Genomic DNA, 17,253 nt, shown 5'->3' on the forward strand with positions numbered 1-17,253 from the left:
TTTTGGAGGGATTTTAAGTAAGATATCCAAAACACTAGCTGATAATTAAGGGTGGGAGATCTCAGAATGAACCACTGAGTAGGGGTGGCCTTGGAGAATAGCTTGGAGGAAAGGTTTGTTCTCTACCATGTGCACCACCACAATTGAACATAGGGATATGAGGAGGGGTGGCAGTTCGGCTTGGGAAGACTCTCCTCTCTAACTGAGCCATCCTGGCCTCATCATCATCCCCCCCACCCCGCCCCAGGTGTCAGGAATGGTTCTTGGAAACGTCTGAGCTACATCAACAGACGTGTCACAAGGGCTGCTTTGTGATGGCTAAGTCCCTCCTCAGCCACCATTGGCTAAGGGTATGGCCCCTTCATCGTCCTGGGGAGCTGTATATATAGCGTGGTCAGAGGCCTGGAGTAGACCACTGGTAGGCTTCAATACAGCTGAGGTGTGCAGGAGACTACTAGAGTCCAATACTGATACGGATCGAAAACCCTCAAGAACCAAACGGAGGAGGATGAATGAGGCTCCCTATAACCTCAGACCTAGACGTGGTGGCAACGTAAGATGACCCTACCCAAGCTGTTTTCTTCATGGATTCCCTCTCCCCCAAGAATCCTACCCTCTCCCTGCCTGGCACAAACCCCCTCCTCAGCCCTGACCCCTTCTCATGAAGTCTCCCTTTCCAACAATAGCCCATCTTCTTCTCCCTAATCCAATGTCCCTTTGACCTCACTCTGTTGTCCTTCCAGGTGCTGAAGACAGCCAGGACCGTAAGGAAACCCCTTCAAAGGAGTCTGAATAAAAAAGCCTCTGAGAAAGCTGTCAACCCTACAAGACAGCATAAGAAAGCTACAGGACAAACACTCTCCAGCTGTTCTCACGGGCTGGATGAGACACTGAATCAAAATCAAAATAATGCAGAGCAGAACCAAGAGGTCGAGCAGAACCAAGAGGCCGTGCAGAACCAAGAGGCCGGGCAGAACCAAGAGGCCGTGCAGAACCAAGTGCTGTGCAGCAACACCCCTCCAAGCGAAGAGCTGGTGAGCCAGTAAAGTTCAGGGGGAGGCCAGAGACCTCAGAAATATCTGCCAAGTCTGAGGTCTGAGAAATGGCCAACTGTGTAGACATGGAATTTTACAGCATCAGGGTACACGGATGCTAATTAAATAAAAATCAACTTGTGAAAATTTCTGTGTGTTTCTGCGAGTTCTCTCATGGTGGGAGCAGGGAAGGAAGGGAAGAGGCAGGTGTGTGAGGAGGGAGGGACATTGAGTCCTGCAAGGTTGGGGGGGACACTGGCAGAATCACAGTTAACCAGACAGTGGGGATAAGGAATGGGTCAGGACTGAGTGCTGAAGATAAATTTCCTACTTAACACTTGAACCCACAGGCAAGGTGGAAAGGGGCCTGGCGTTTCTGTCTTTGGGGTAGGGGGCCGGACGAGGGGCATGACAAAGTGTACATTGCCAGAACCTATGTGGTCTGAGCTGTGTAGATGGCAGTATCATCCCAAGAAATAGACAAATCACTTCCAGGCCACCTACGTCATAGAAGTGTTTGCTACATCTCACCCTACGATGCCAGCGACTAAAGGTCCTCCAGAGGGCCAAAACTCTCACCCTACTAAAAGTTATCGAAAGCACCCTGAGGACTAAAATAGTGGTGAATGGAAGCCACAAACTCAACACTGATCAGCCCACTTTCTAAAGAAACGTAAGGTGGAGCAGTGGCTTCCCAAGGGCAGGGAAGTAAGAGCTGTCTGCTTTCAGTACAGGCAACTGTCTACAAAGAATTCTAAAACAACATAATCTCCCCTCCAAATATCTTTTATCTCTATTCCTTCCAAAGTTGTTGTTGTTTTTTCTCTGAAGAGACTATCCTTTTAAGTGGTTTTATTGAAGTATAATTGACATATAATAAATTGCACATGCTTAAAGTGACCGCTGAATGAGTTTGGTCATATGTGTATACTTGTTAAACCATTACCACAATTATAAGTGTGAAAATACCCGTCACCCCCATAAGTCTCCCCTTACCCCCTGACAATTGCTTCCTCTTGTCCCTCTCTGCACCCCCATCCTCAGATAACCACTGATTTGCTTGCTGTCTCCATAGATTACATGTTCTAGCATTTTATATAAATGGAATCAGTATGTACTCATTTTTATCCAGCTTCTGTTACTCAGCATAGAGAGTCAATGTTCTTGTGTACATCAATATTACATTTCTTTTTAATATTATGATTGTCATTTTGTTGAGAGTTTAGCAGCATTTAAATGATGCCACAAACTTGCTTTAATTTTATTTAAAAATCAAGATCATTGTCAAGCCATGTGCAGTCATAAGAAATAGAAAGATACCTTATACCCTTAAATGTTGCATATAATGCAACATTTAATAATCTCCCACTACATAATTTTCTCTTTACATCCCATTTTAACCCCCAGTATCTACCTCATGGGTTTCATTGAAGCATATTTGTCATATACAAAGAAAGAGAGAGAGAAAGAGGGAGGAAAGGAGAAAGAGGGAGAGGGAGAGGAAGGTGGGGGTCGGCGGGGGAGGGAGAGAACTTCCACTATAATGCCCTGTATGGGGTGTTTATTTTATTTTCCTATAAACGTTAGAACACACTATGCACATGATTATGCAGCTCATTTACTCTTCAGATCACTCCATGGACATCCATGCCAAGATGCATATATACCACGGGATAGATACATAGATTTATGGATATAGACGGCAGATTTTTAAATTTAGCCTCTGTAAACCACAATGTCTTGTGGGAAGAGCTAGTTTTTGTAAAATGGAATCGATTTTTCAATGGGAGATTCAAATTTCTCTAACAGCATTTTATGTGTTCATTTATTTTCCTACTGTACACTTCATTAAAACTCCAGCTATAAATACATATTAAAAAAAACTCTAGGTAATGCCGTATCTTAAAAATGCATGTATGACAGAGCCTTCATATACTCTGGTTTCTGCTATTGCCAATCTTCTTAGCAGGCTCCTTTTTTATGGTAAATCTAGAAGATTTTTGTTAAGACTTCATGTGGCAACTAACTAAAAGTTGCGCAGGTTTGCAAATTACCAGTTGTGTTGACTGGAGATTTGACTTATAAAAAGTGAAAATAAAATGAAATATCCAATATTTGGGGGGGGAAAAGATAAAAGCTGTGACCACTGGTGAGAATAGGAGAGTAATAATAGCCCAATAAGATAATGAGGAATTATGATATATACATTACAAGCAGGGGTCCTAGAATCTGGGAGACTGGATCTAAGTCTCAGCTCTGTCAGTTACACATTAGTGTGAATTTGGGCAGGTTACTGGACTTCTCTGAGATTCACTGTTCTGATCTATAAAATACTGGGTCAGTAAACATTTTCTGTAAGGGGTCAGGTAGTAAATACTTTAGGCTTTGTAGGCTATATAGGTTTCTGTTGTGTTGGCACAAAAGCAGCCACAGACACTATGTAAGTAAATGTGTACAGCTATGTTCCAACAAAGTTTTATTTGTAAAAATAAGCAGCTGTGGTCTATATTTACCCCCACATGGACACTGGTTTTCTGGCCCCTAAATCACAGGGACTATATATATATAGTTGTTTTTTTCAGTAATTGCCATCAAGAAAGAACTCAAGCAAGAATGTAAAATATCCCAACATATTAAATACCCATAAAAGAGATTTTAAAGTGAAGGATTACTATAAGCCACTCTAAGATAACAGGTTTGAAAAATGCAGTCTAATCGATTTCTTTAAGATTATAAACTACCAATTTTCACATATTAAATTTCAAAAAAAGGAAAGAAAAGCAGAATAACCGACCCAAATATAAAATTATTAAATGTATTCTATAAATCTCATTTGGTCCTTATTAAAAATATAATAAAGGAGATTTCATTCTAAAGGCTGTTTATAATGGAAAGGCAAAGCTCTGACGATCTGGCCCATCAGTACAAACCCCAAATGATTTAACTGTGATGCAAATAAGATAAAATGTGGAAGTACAATATTACAGAAAACATTTGATTTTTTTTAAATATATATTTTTTAACATCTTTATTGGAGTATAATTGCTTTACATTGTTGTGTTAGTTTCTGCTGTATAACAAAGTGAATCAGCTATCCGTATACATATATCCCCATATCCCCTCCCTCTTGCATCTCCCTCCCACCCTCCCTATCCCACCCCTCTAGGTGGTCACGAAGCACCTAGCTGGTCTCCCTATGCAGTTGCTTCCCACTAGCTATCTATTTTACATTTGGTAGTGTATATATGTAAACGCCACTCTCTTACTTCATCCCAGCTTACCCTTCCCCTTTCCCATGTCTTCAAGTCCATCCTCTACATCTGCGCCTTTACTCTGATCACGCCCCTACGTTCTTCAGAAACATTATTTTTTTTTTTAGATTCCGTATATATGAGATAGCATACAGTATTTGTTTTTCTCTTTGTCAGCCTTGGATTTATATTTAGAAAGATAGATTTCTCATATCCTGAAATTGCTTTATCAGGGAGAGAGCGTATATATATATATATATATTTTTTTTTTTTTACCAGTAATAAGAAATATTAATCAGGTCATTACTGACAGTCCAGTCCTATATTGACTATTTCTTGGTACTCCATGCAAAAAGGATATTTTACTCATTAATATTTTACTATTAGAAGTTCTTCCGGGTTTGAAAAGTTAGTTCAGGTTCCAGAAAGACCTAATTGTAAATACTGAGTTAGGTAAAGATCAACATTTAAACATTTAAAAATATTCCTCCTTTGTTTTAAGGTTTTTGCTGTTTTTAAGTGGATTCTGAGGCTGCAGCAGAAAATTATGGCACCATCAATTAGCTGTGCTTTCATATATGCATTATGGTGGTTGTAGAAATGTCATTTCCCTACCTATTTTTAGCATGAAAGACAGACACTAACAATAAACTATTAAAACTTGTGAAAAATGTCATAAAAGACATGTATATAAGACAAAAAGTACTTAAAGATATCAGAAATACCAGAAGAGCTTGCTAAAGATTTTACAAAAGAGAACAATAAGCCTCAGTGTCTTCAAATCTCTAATACTTGCTCCAAACAATAATATGTTTAAAAAACCATATCAACTATAAGCCATAAAGAAAAAAATATAGCTTACTAGAAAAAAATTAAGGATGTCTATATGCCAGAAAGATGATGAACACATTTCTCAAAAGACAAATGGGAATCTGGGTACCATTTTAGACAGATACATTTGACAAACAAAAGGTAACTTTACATAATACAGTATGACCTTCACACAATTAAAGAGTAATTACTTTACACAGATAGAGAAATTAAGGACAAAGAGGCCCAAGGAAAGGGACATGAATAAGGACATCAGAGGAGAGAAACACCAATGGCTGACTGGCATGTATAAATATGTATTAGTCTTAATGAAATGCTTATTTAAACAAAATGAGGATTATTCAACACAATAATCATAGATGATGATGTGAAAGTTGACATTTAGTGCTTCCCAGGAGCAGTATTCTCACGGGTGCCTATTTGTTTATTCATGTGATCATTCACTCACTCATCCAAGCATTTACTGAGCCCTTGTTACATGTCCACTGCCTGAATAGAGAGCAAAGCCTCCCACTTTCTGTTCACTAAAACCTCACATTATAATAATAAAAGTAAAGGTGTGAAAGATCAAAATCAACTGTGATTAAAAATTTCCGAGCTGGGGGAAATCTCAAATGTTTCAGTTCTACTCCCCACAAGTACAAATGTAGGGGGATTTCCCCTCCACTCACTAGGGGTCCAGAGACCTATACATTTTTCTAATTCTTGCAGATGTTCCGGGACTTTGCAGTGAAGGTTCAGCCTAGGGCCATCAGATGGACACCTGGAAAAGTTTTTAGGCTCAGGCAACTGTCCAACTAGATTAGTCAGTGGAGGAGGTACTGACTGCTGACCAAGTGTGGTCCTCATCAGAATTATGGTGGGTGAAGGGGAAGAGATGGAAATCATTATGCCAGGCAACAAGAAACCAAAAGAGAAGGAGAGAAAAAGCAAAGATAGAGGATCTGAATAATAGAATTAGTAAGTACAAACTGGTATAGAGAAAACTTACCCTCCACAAGTAGAGGATACACATTATTTTCAAGCACTCAAGGAATAGTCTCAAAAGTTTACCATGTACAAGTTTACAAAGAAAGTCTCAGAAAACTTTAATGAGTTAATATCCTACAGACTGTGTTGTTTGACTATAATAAAATTAGGTCTTTTAAAGGATAGCTTAAACACCTAACATGCTTAGAAACGGAAATCACACTACCTAATAATCCTTGGATTAAAGGAGAAATAATAAAAATGAGATACTCCTAACATGAATTAGCAGTAGAAGATTTGTGACTTGTAGCTAACACAGAACTCTGTGAGAAAATTGCTGCTCTAAATACGTTTATCAGAATTCAAAAAAGTATAGTGAAGACAAATAAGCCTTGTGTTCAATTTAACAAGCTAGAATGAAGGGCAACAGACTAAATGTGAAAGAAACCATAAAGGAGGAAATAGATATAAATAAACAAATGAGGAAATACAGACCAAAAATAAAGAATAATTATAAAATCAAGAAATGATTACTTTAAAAGATTCACAAGATAAACCATGGGAGACATCAGGAAAAAAAGAGCCAAGACTAAAGCAAAATATGAATGAGAAAAGTAAAAATACTATAGCAATTTAAAAAGTAACGAAATAATATTATGAATTACTGTATGCCGATAAGCTTGAAGCCCAAGAAGAATGAGCATACTCCTGGGGGAAATAATATAAATGGCTAAATTTTGCAGAGAAAAACCTGAAAAGGCCAATTGTTTGGGAGACTCTTACTTGTTCTAGTGTAACTTTTTATTTTATTTTACTTTATTTTTGGCAGCGCTGTGTGGCATGTAGGATCTTAGTTCCCCAACCAGGGATTGAACCCGTGCCCCCTGCAGTGGAAGCATGGAGTCCTAACCACTGGACCACCAGGGAATTCTCTCTGGTCTAACTTTTAAACACATTTAGCCTCACTCACTTCTCGCCAGGAAGAGACAGGGATTTCTTTGGTAAAATTGTAAGAAGCAGTGGGGCATGCTTCACCCAGCCCCTTCTGATCCACTCACTTTTCACAGGATCAACCTACCAGCTGAATGATGAATTCTCATCTGCCATGTAGTAAGGAGTGGAGCAAATTCAGGGGTGAATTATTAGCAAGTCTGCTTGGCCAGAGATCTAAAGTCACAACTTGCAGTCAGCTTTATCTACGTCTCTCTGATGCATACGTATCTACCAATAGGTTCCAAACTCGGAAAGGGAAGAAATGGGTATTATTAATTAGCCCATCTCACAAATCCAAATGCCTGTAACTATTACAGAAATAAAACAGTCATCAGACTCACCCTTGTCCACTGCTCCACATACAGGAAAGCCCTAGATCTATATAGCTTTAGAGATATATTGTACAAAATGTTCAAGGAACAGATAATTCCACCTCTCACACAAGCTGTTTCAGAATATAAAAAATGAGAGAAACCTTACCAACCCGTCTTATAAGGCTCGTATAACCTTGGTTTCATAGCTGAGATAGAACAGATCATACAATGAAATTTAAAGGCTATCTCCCTTATGAACATAGATACAAAACTGTAAAATAATATATGATAATAGGATAATGCATCATAATCAAGTAAGATTTGTCTTAGGAATAGAAGACTGATTTAAGATAGGAAAATATGTCTGTGTGATCCCCCACCCTAAGAAGATAAGGAAAACATTCAATTTAAATAATCATCTCAATGGGGAGATCAAAAGCATTTGGTAAAGGCACGTGATTTTTTACAAAGTGCTTTCCAGAACCTAAGAATAGCAGGAAACTTCTTTAACATGATGTAGTCCCTGTAGCAAATAAAACAAAATAAAACCCAGAAAACCTTCTCCTAATTACTATAACACATTAGGCACATAAATTTCAGGATATCCATGTCTGATATTGTCTCTACATTCAACCTAGTACTAGAGGCCATGACCAATGAAATAATACCCCTTCAAAATAAAAGGTATATGATAAAGATATCACCACATACCACATGGTGCAGTAACTCTATGTGGAGGACAACACAAGTATTGAACATAAATCCTTGATATTTATCCAAAGCATATCAAAGTTCGCTAACAAAGAATTAGTATCCATAAAATACAAAGGAATGGTAAAACCAACATGAAAAAGAGAAGAAATCCGATAGAATGAGAAACATTATTAACCAAAAAACAATTTAAAGAATAGAAAATCTAAATAGCTGAATCACTAGTAATCATAGAAGTGAAAGGAGATTACACTATTTACCAATCAGAGTTTTTTAAAATTAAAAGTCGGGTAATACTAAGTGTCTTTGTTATCACTTGCTGTGTAAAACATTACCCCAAAACTTAGTGGCTTGAAACAACAGAATCTATTATCTCAGAGTTTCTATGGATCAAGAATATGGGTGCAGCTTAGCTAGTCCTCTGGCTCTGCATGTCTTATAAGGCTACCTCACCTCAAGTCTCAGTTGGGAAGAATCTGCTTCCCTAATTGGGTGTTGGTAGCACGCAGCTCCTTGTGGGTCGTTGCACTAAAAAGCTCAGGTCCTCAGGAGCTGTTCCTTGATATGTGAGTCTCTTCGCTGAGCACCACACAATATGCTTTCATCAGAATGAGAAAACAAGGGGGCAAGAGAGACTGTCAGCAACAAAGTTCTAGCAAGAGGAAACTTAATCATGTTAATCACATCCTATGACTTTTGCTGGCTTCTATTGATTCAACTCATTAGAAGCAGGACACTAGGTACAGCCCACACTCAAGGAGAGTGGATTACACAAGCATGTGAACATCGGGAGGCTGGGATTATTGGGAGTCATATCAGAAGTTGCTTCCACACTGTGTATTGATGAGTATGCAGGGAAACAAGTAATAATATAATTCTATTGGGAAAACAGACTGGTACTGTCACTCTGGAGAGCAACCTGGCAATATTTAGAAAAAAATATTGCTTATAGACAATGTTTGTGTCCCTCCAAAATCCATATGCTGAAACTCTAGTCCTCTAGATGTGATGGTATTTGGAGGTGGGGCTTTTGGGAGAAAATTAAAGTTGGATTAGGTCATGAGGATGGGGGCCTTATGATGGCATTAATGCCCTTAGAAAAAGAGGAGGACACAGGAGATAGCTGTCTCTCTCTTTGTGTGTACACACTGAGCTAGGCCATGTGAGGACACAAGCAGGAAGAGGGCCCTCACCAGAACCCAACCATGCTGGCATCCTAATCTTGGCCTTTCAGCCACCAGAACTGTGAGAAGTAAATGTTTGTTGTTTAAGCCACCAGTCTATGGTATTCTGTCCTAGCAGCTCAAACGGACTAAGGATATCTATGACCTAGAAATTCTATTCCTGAGCGTATATTACAGAAAAATATATGCAGAAGTCCATAGGGAGACATGAATGAGAATGCTCCTCATAGCAATGTTTCTGGCAGTGGAGTGGAGAGCCAACATAGATGTCCCTCAAAAGAGGAAGGAATGGACAAGTTATACTTGGGATATTCGTTCTAATGGAATATGATGCAGCATTAGAAACAATTAGCTAGAGATACATATAGCTACATAAGTTGAACTTAAAAGCATAAGGTAAGAAACAGAACGAGGTCTATGGCACAATGCACCATATTCACACACACACACACACACACACACACACACACACACGCACGTTTCATAAGGCTATATGTTTCGCAAGAGTACAAACATATACGAGGGCATGATTCAAACACATCCGAGTAGGTGCCTAATTGTGGGAAGGAAATGAGTGTTGGACTCTAGGATGAAAGAAAGATAGAAAAAATGTAGGAGAAAGAACCTTGTCAAACTCAATGATGACAATATGGCCAGAGTCCAAGAATAGAATAAAAGAAAAAATAAAAGCAACCTTCATGAGTGGGCAGTTAATTCTAATCCCTGCCTTTAAGTTGCAGAGCTGGCAGAAGATAATCTAATCAAAATCAGCAGGCTTTAATGCCAGATGCTCTAGGTAGGGAGATGTTTATTCATGGGAGCTGTCTTTTTGTTAGTTTGTAAGATGATTCATATCTCCACCAACATTTAAATTCGGCCATATAGCTTTTGGAGGGATTTTAAGTAAGATATCCAAAACACTAGCTGATAATTAAGGGTGGGAGATCTCAGAATGAACCACTGAGTAGGGGTGGCCTTGGAGAATAGCTTGGAGGAAAGGTTTGTTCTCTACCATGTGCACCACCACAATTGAACATAGGGATATGAGGAGGGGTGGCAGTTCGGCTTGGGAAGACTCTCCTCTCTAACTGAGCCATCCTGGCCTCATCATCATCCCCCCCACCCCGCCCCAGGTGTCAGGAATGGTTCTTGGAAACGTCTGAGCTACATCAACAGACGTGTCACAAGGGCTGCTTTGTGATGGCTAAGTCCCTCCTCAGCCACCATTGGCTAAGGGTACGGCCCCTTCATCGTCCTGGGGAGCTGTATATATAGCGTGGTCAGAGGCCTGGAGTAGACCACTGGTAGGCTTCAATACAGCTGAGGTGTGCAGGAGACTACTAGAGTCCAATACTGATATGGATCGAAAACCCTCAAGAACCAAACGGAGGAGGATGAATGAGGCTCCCTATAACCTCAGACCTAGACGTGGTGGCAACGTAAGATGACCCTACCCAAGCTGTTTTCTTCATGGATTCCCTCTCCCCCAAGAATCCTACCCTCTCCCTGCCTGGCACAAACCCCCTCCTCAGCCCTGACCCCTTCTCATGAAGTCTCCCTTTCCAACAATAGCCCATCTTCTTCTCCCTAATCCAATGTCCCTTTGACCTCACTCTGTTGTCCTTCCAGGTGCTGAAGACAGCCAGGACCGTAAGGAAACCCCTTCAAAGGAGTCTGAATAAAAAAGCCTCTGAGAAAGCTGTCAACCCTACAAGACAGCATAAGAAAGCTACAGGACAAACACTCTCCAGCTGTTCTCACGGGCTGGATGAGACACTGAATCAAAATCAAAATAATGCAGAGCAGAACCAAGAGGTCGAGCAGAACCAAGAGGCCGTGCAGAACCAAGAGGCCGGGCAGAACCAAGAGGCCGTGCAGAACCAAGTGCTGTGCAGCAACACCCCTCCAAGCGAAGAGCTGGTGAGCCAGTAAAGTTCAGGGGGAGGCCAGAGACCTCAGAAATATCTGCCAAGTCTGAGGTCTGAGAAATGGCCAACTGTGTAGACATGGAATTTTACAGCATCAGGGTACACGGATGCTAATTAAATAAAAATCAACTTGTGAAAATTTCTGTGTGTTTCTGCGAGTTCTCTCATGGTGGGAGCAGGGAAGGAAGGGAAGAGGCAGGTGTGTGAGGAGGGAGGGACATTGAGTCCTGCAAGGTTGGGGGGGACACTGGCAGAATCACAGTTAACCAGACAGTGGGGATAAGGAATGGGTCAGGACTGAGTGCTGAAGATAAATTTCCTACTTAACACTTGAACCCACAGGCAAGGTGGAAAGGGGCCTGGCGTTTCTGTCTTTGGGGTAGGGGGCCGGACGAGGGGCATGACAAAGTGTACATTGCCAGAACCTATGTGGTCTGAGCTGTGTAGATGGCAGTATCATCCCAAGAAATAGACAAATCACTTCCAGGCCACCTACGTCATAGAAGTGTTTGCTACATCTCACCCTACGATGCCAGCGACTAAAGGTCCTCCAGAGGGCCAAAACTCTCACCCTACTAAAAGTTATCGAAAGCACCCTGAGGACTAAAATAGTGGTGAATGGAAGCCACAAACTCAACACTGATCAGCCCACTTTCTAAAGAAACGTAAGGTGGAGCAGTGGCTTCCCAAGGGCAGGGAAGTAAGAGCTGTCTGCTTTCAGTACAGGCAACTGTCTACAAAGAATTCTAAAACAACATAATCTCCCCTCCAAATATCTTTTATCTCTATTCCTTCCAAAGTTGTTGTTGTTTTTTCTCTGAAGAGACTATCCTTTTAAGTGGTTTTATTGAAGTATAATTGACATATAATAAATTGCACATGCTTAAAGTGACCGCTGAATGAGTTTGGTCATATGTGTATACTTGTTAAACCATTACCACAATTATAAGTGTGAAAATACCCGTCACCCCCATAAGTCTCCCCTTACCCCCTGACAATTGCTTCCTCTTGTCCCTCTCTGCACCCCCATCCTCAGATAACCACTGATTTGCTTGCTGTCTCCATAGATTACATGTTCTAGCATTTTATATAAATGGAATCAGTATGTACTCATTTTTATCCAGCTTCTGTTACTCAGCATAGAGAGTCAATGTTCTTGTGTACATCAATATTACATTTCTTTTTAATATTATGATTGTCATTTTGTTGAGAGTTTAGCAGCATTTAAATGATGCCACAAACTTGCTTTAATTTTATTTAAAAATCAAGATCATTGTCAAGCCATGTGCAGTCATAAGAAATAGAAAGATACCTTATACCCTTAACCTAGTTTCTGGCCGTGGTAACATCTTGCATATCTATAGGACGATATCACAATCAGGAAACTGAAATTGTTTTGATCCGTTTACCATATTCAGTTTTACATGCACAAGTCTGTGTGCTTGTGTGTATGGTTCTATCCAATTTTATCACCTGTGTAGTTTCCTGTGATTATCACCACTACAGTCAAGATACAGAAAGTTTCCATCACAAGGATCTGTCATTCTACTTATTTATAATCACAACTATCTCCCTCTCTCCATGACCCCTGGAATCAGTAATTTGTTCTTCATGTCCATAATGCTGCCATTAGAATGTTAAATAAATAGAATCATTCAACATATAACCTTTTGTGATTGGCTTTTTACATTCAGCATAAATCCCTTGAGATATATTCAAGTGGTTGTGTGTATCAATTTTTTTTTTTTGCTTTCTTTATTGGTGAGTAGTATTCTATGGTATGGATGTACCACAGTTTAACCATTCATCTACTGAAGGACATTTTCGTTGTTCTTATTTTTTGACTATTACGAATTAGGCTGATATGATCGTTCCTGTATAAGTTTTTCTATGAACTTAAAGTTTTCATTTCTCTGAGATAAATGCCCACGAGTACAATTGCTGCGTCATATGGTAATGGCATATTCAGTTTTGTAAAAAAGTTCCATACTTCTCTCCAGAGTGGCTATACTAGTTTACAGTCCCACCAGGTCTTTTGCACTTTCACCAGCATTTGTTGTTATCATTTAAAAAACTGTTTTAAGTGATTCTGGTTCATGTATAGTGATATCTCATTGAACTTTTCATTTGCAATTCCCTGATGGTAAATGTTGAACATCTTTTTATGTGCTCATTTGCCATCCTCTTCACTAAGATTTCTATTCTTGTCTATAGGCTATTTTTTTTTTAACACTGGCAAAATCAGGCTTTCATGAATTTGAACACAAGGCACAGGTTTCCAGGTGCACAGAAATACATCTCCATTTTACGACTGCTTTTTAAAAATCTCAATCTTTTATGACAGGGATAAAAGAACAAATTGTTTCTTATTTAAGCAACAAGACCTTCCTTACTATGACCTTATGGGCTTTTGTTAAGAGCTGATCATCTGAATTTCTAGGGCTTCTTGCAATTATATATATAGCATGTATATTATTTCCTTTCTACACCCACCTACCACTAGCTGGTTGTTGCCTCCTAGACCCTGGTGAGTTTTTCTGTGGTTAAATGATGTTTTAGTTTCTGTATAAACACAGAGGCTCTTTGTTGTCTTCTATATATAATATTTTCTTCCTCTGTGTGTCATTACAGTCCCTTTAGGCTTTTGTTTACTCTTCATGAAATAAACGTGGATGCTCGATGCATCCCCTACTTACAAGATGCTGGATCAGGATTCCTATACTTGACATTTAGGATGATCTATTAGGGGCTTATAATGTACATTTCCACTCCTACTACAAATGCAATGGTCTGCCTTATGACAGAGTTATTAACTTTTCTTTATTCTATCACTCCATCCATTTTTGGTCCTTTCCCACAGGGTATGGCAACAGAGTCCAGTCCTTCTAGTATACTATACAACACGTAAGTTTTAACAGTGTATTTAGCCTATAGCTGTCGGTGGTGGGTAGCACTGAACTCCTGAACCTCCCAATCCTAGATCCAGTTGATATTTTCAAACTTAAAGTCATATAAGACAAGAGAAAATTCTACAGCCATACCATAGTGAGGTTTCTGGGGATATTTCTCTATGTTCAGCAGATTTATCAATAATCTCTGGCTTCTCCATTCCTTTGGCAATCAGAAAAAGACAGCCATCGTACAGCGGACTTGACGATAAAGGAACACCTGGCCACTCACTTCACATTGACATAACTAGAAAGGTTCTTGTCCTTTCCCCTCACCCAGGCTCTGGACTCCTAGCTGTACTTGAGCAGAGAGAGTAGTGCACTGAAAATTAATCACTCTGTTGGCTACATGTATTTTACACAAGTTCCTGAAATCTTATGTGTCGTCATATTTCTGAGCTGTATAATTCATGGTTACAATATCTAAATCAGCACAAAGGGAAAATGGCAGTAAGTCTGCTCATGATAGCTGAACCTAGCACTGAAGCTGGGTTCTACAGGGGCCCAGGCCAGTAGAGAGAAGTCTGGAGGGAGCACCTGATTGGAAATGTGGGCATAATGAATCTCTTTAGCAGCATCGTTGACCCCTTTCAAATTAAAATCCTCTGAACCCCTGCCCCTTGGAAAGTAAAAACAAAGGTCAAGAGAAATCACCTGTCCAAAGTCATTTAATGTCTTTGTTTGTTCACCCACATCAGTGAGGGTTGGAGGTCTGCCTGTTTTCTCCTAGTCTAGTCTCGGTTAAGCCTCAGTTTCTGTTCAGTAGTATTGTGTTCTCCTGACTGGCAAAGCCTTGGTATCCCTAGTCCAGACCAGACAGACTAATGTTAGGCCTGCATGTCTTTGTACATGAGCACTGAAATTTAAAAAAAAAAAAAAAAAAAAAAAAGAGCACACTTAGCATTTCCAGTTCCTGAAGAATTTTCTCTAATATTTGAATTCTTGTTGTTGGCCTGTTCCTTTTTAAGCCATTGCATCTCCTTCTCCAGTTCTTGTACTCTTATTAGGAGTTTTTCGGTCTGGTTTCTGTTTATGTCATTTTTAGCAATGATATGATAACCCCAGAAATAAAGGAGTCATACAGGTCCGACCCATCTGCTTATCGTGGGCCACTGCTATAGCCCATTTTCTAATTGGATTTTTAAATTTTTTCACTGTTGAATGTCAAGAGCTCTTTATATGTTTCAGATACAAGTCCTTTGTCAGGTAATGTGATTTATATTTTTTTCCCAGTCTGTAGCTTATGTTTCATCATCATTATAGCATGTTTCACAAAGCAAAAGTCATAATTTTCATGAGGTCCAGTTTATCAATTTTTTCCTTTTATGGATCATTCTTTTGGTGTCTAAGGACTTTTCACCTGGTCTTAGGTACCAAACATCTTCTCTAAGATTATATAGTTTTACATTTCAATGTGTGATATTTTTTCATTTCTGTATAAGATATGAGATTTGGGCCAAGGTTTTTTTGTTGTTATTTTGTTTTGTTTTTAAACTATGGATGTCCGATTGCTCCAGGACAATTTGTTAAAAAGGGTACTCTTACTCCTTGAATTGCTTTTTCATTTTTGTCAAAAATAGTTAGGAATATTGGTTTGAGTCTATTTCTGGGTTCTTTATTCTGTTCCATTGATATATGTGTCATCCCTCAGCAAACACCATGCTGTCTTCATTATTGTGACTGCATAGTAAACCTTAATACCAGGTATGGTGACTCTTTCCACTTCCTTCTTGTACTCTCTTTGTAGTTTTGTTATCAGGGTAATCCTGGCTTCATAAAATGAGATGTGAAATGTCCTCACCCCCTTTGCTTTTGTGATAAAGAGTAAATGTCAATGTATAATCTCTAACTGTTTGGTAGAATTTTCCAGTGAAATCATGTGGACATGGGTATTTCTTTTTCAGAACTTAAACTACAAATTCAATCTCTTTATTGGTTATAGGACTGATTACATTGCCTATATAACCTTTTGGGGGGTGGTGGTAATTTGTGGTATTTCAAAGAATTGATTCATTTCTTGTAATTTTTCACATTTATGAGTTAACAAGAGTATCCACTTATTATCCATTTAACTGACTGCAGGATCTGTGATGATAGTCCCTGTTTCATCCCTGATATTTGTCGTTGTTTTCTCTAATTTTCTCTTTGTCAGTCTTTCCAAAGTTTTGTCAATTTCATTGATTGTTTTGAATAGAGAAAATCAATGGGGAAAACCTATTTTATTCTTCCTTTCAATTTTGTTGATTTCTGCTCTTTATTATTTACTTCCTTGCTTTGGGTTTATTTTCTTTTTTTCCTATCTTCTTTAGGTAAGAACTTAGGTCTCTGATTTGAGACCTTTCCTTCTTTCTAATGTAAGCATTTAATGCTATAAATTGCTCTCTTAGTGGTACGTTAGCTGCATTCCACATATTTTGATATGTCTTTTCATTTTCATTCAGCTCAATGTCTTTTAAAAAAAATTTTCCTTGCGACTTTGTCCTTGACCCATGGATTATTTATAAGTGTGTTTAATTTCCAATTGTTTAGAGATTTTCCTGTTGTCTTTCATATTTATATATTTCTAGTTTGATTCCGTTATGCTCAGAAAATATGTTCTGTAGTATTTCAATCTCTTAAATTTGTTGAGGCTCATTTTATGGCCCGGGATGTACATTATCTTGGTATCAATATATGCTCTGAGGACTCTTGAAACAAGTGTGTACTCTGTTGTTGTTGACTCTTCTATATATAAATTAGATCCTGTTGGTCATTGTTTTGTTCAGTTATTCAATCTTTGCTGACTTTCTGCCTAGTGGTTCTATCAGTTGCTGAGTGTTAGGTGTTTGAAGTCCAAGTATAACTGTGGCTTAGTCAATGTCTTCTTTCAGCTCTGTCAGTTTTTGCTTTGTGTATTTGGAAACTCTGCTGTTTGGTTGATACATATTCAGGACAGTTATATCTTTGTGGTGGATTGATGCTTTTATAATAATGTAATATTCCTCTTTGCCCTGAGTAGCTCTCTTTGCTATGATGTCTACTTTACCAGATACTAATATAGTCATTCCTGCTTTTTATTTTTAATTGTGGTAAAATACACGTAACAAAATT

The 17,253-nt window shown here is 38.9% G+C and overlaps 1 pseudogene; it reads right to left on the reverse strand.

Moving 5' to 3' along the window:
• Positions 1–13,010: 13,010 nt before the first annotated feature.
• On the reverse strand, positions 13,011–15,212 carry LOC111167843 (tRNA pseudouridine(38/39) synthase pseudogene; annotated as a pseudogene).
• Between the last annotated feature and the right edge of the window lie 2,041 nt (positions 15,213–17,253).

The sequence above is a fragment of the Delphinapterus leucas genome, chromosome X (genome assembly GCF_059928025.1).
Source record: "Delphinapterus leucas isolate spDelLeu-1000000601 "Yukka" chromosome X, BTC_Dleu_Yukka2, whole genome shotgun sequence".
Taxonomy (NCBI): Eukaryota; Metazoa; Chordata; class Mammalia; order Artiodactyla; family Monodontidae; genus Delphinapterus; species Delphinapterus leucas.